The sequence below is a fragment of the Seriola lalandi genome, unplaced genomic scaffold, assembly GCF_002814215.2.
Source record: "Seriola lalandi dorsalis isolate HSWRI2012SDOR001 ecotype SW California unplaced genomic scaffold, Sedor1 jcf7180002054146, whole genome shotgun sequence".
Classification (NCBI taxonomy): domain Eukaryota; kingdom Metazoa; phylum Chordata; class Actinopteri; order Carangiformes; family Carangidae; genus Seriola; species Seriola lalandi.
In genome coordinates this window covers 22,930-23,932 of record NW_019524699.1, presented here as the reverse complement: position 1 = coordinate 23,932, position 1,003 = coordinate 22,930, and the positions used below count along the sequence as shown (strand labels likewise).

The 1,003-nt window shown below is 49.7% G+C and overlaps 1 long non-coding RNA gene across 1 annotated transcript; it reads left to right on the top strand.

Moving 5' to 3' along the window:
• Positions 1-7: 7 nt before the first annotated feature.
• Positions 8-993, top strand: LOC147819270 (uncharacterized). Its single transcript, XR_015437087.1, has 2 exons — positions 8-376; positions 822-993. It is a non-coding gene; the product is annotated as an uncharacterized LOC147819270 (long non-coding RNA).
• Positions 994-1,003: the final 10 nt, after the last annotated feature.

The window sequence follows — 1,003 nt, the reverse complement described above, 5'->3', positions numbered from 1 at the left end:
ATTATTATAAAAAGCTCCTTCATGTCACGGCCTGGAGACATGGCTGCGTGTCACATTAACATCTCATGAACACCTGTGGCCGTGAGAAACACACCTGTGTCTCCTCTGACGATTCGTGCAGGAATATCTTTGGTGAAGAACATTCCAGCGTCTGACTGTGCAGCACAAGTTAAAGAGTCTCTGTGACGTGTGTGTGGCTGTGGCCTCAGACAGGTACGCAGGTGAGGTGGAGCGAGGCGTTCAGAAGCTGGAGCTGACCATGAAGAGGACGGTGCAGCTGAGGGCGGGGTCGGAGATCAACCTGGCGTCGGCCGGGAAGCAAAACAAACGCACCTCTTTCAGACAGTCGCTGGCCATCTGCACTGAGCGCGCTCAGGTGGGAGGAGCTTCCACAGTAAACACACCTACACTCAGCTGACTTTAACTTAACCACGCCTTTCATAGGATACATGCAGCAGCTTATTGATCATTGATCACTGATCGATTGCTCACTGACTTGGTGCACGTTCACACCGTTTACTCCCAAAATAAAACCAGTAGAAGAAGAAATGATCACTTGTCATTTGGGCTTCTGTACAAGAAATAGTCATCAATCAATAATCTTGCTTTACATCTGGTCTTTAATGAACATTATCAGCGTCTCTGCTGCAATATGAAGCATGAAAACTAGGAATATGACACTAAATGCTACAAACGCTTCCTGCTCTGGATCAACGACATCAGTTAGAAATGTAACCACTGGGTTTCTGACACACTGCTCACTGGTTTCTCTGGTTTCTCTGGTTTCTCTGGTTTCTCTCTGCTGGTCTGTGCTGGTCCAGGTTGGCTTCCTGAACCCTCTGCTGCGACGGACGGCCTCGGCTAAGAACTCTCTGAGACGAGCTCCGTCAGCGCTCTTCATCGAGCACGGGAGGGTTTTCCAGAGGAGGAAGGTCAGCGTCACTCAGCTGTTTACCTGAGTTCACCTGCCTGTTAGCGCTCCGGCTTCCACGTCTCTACACAA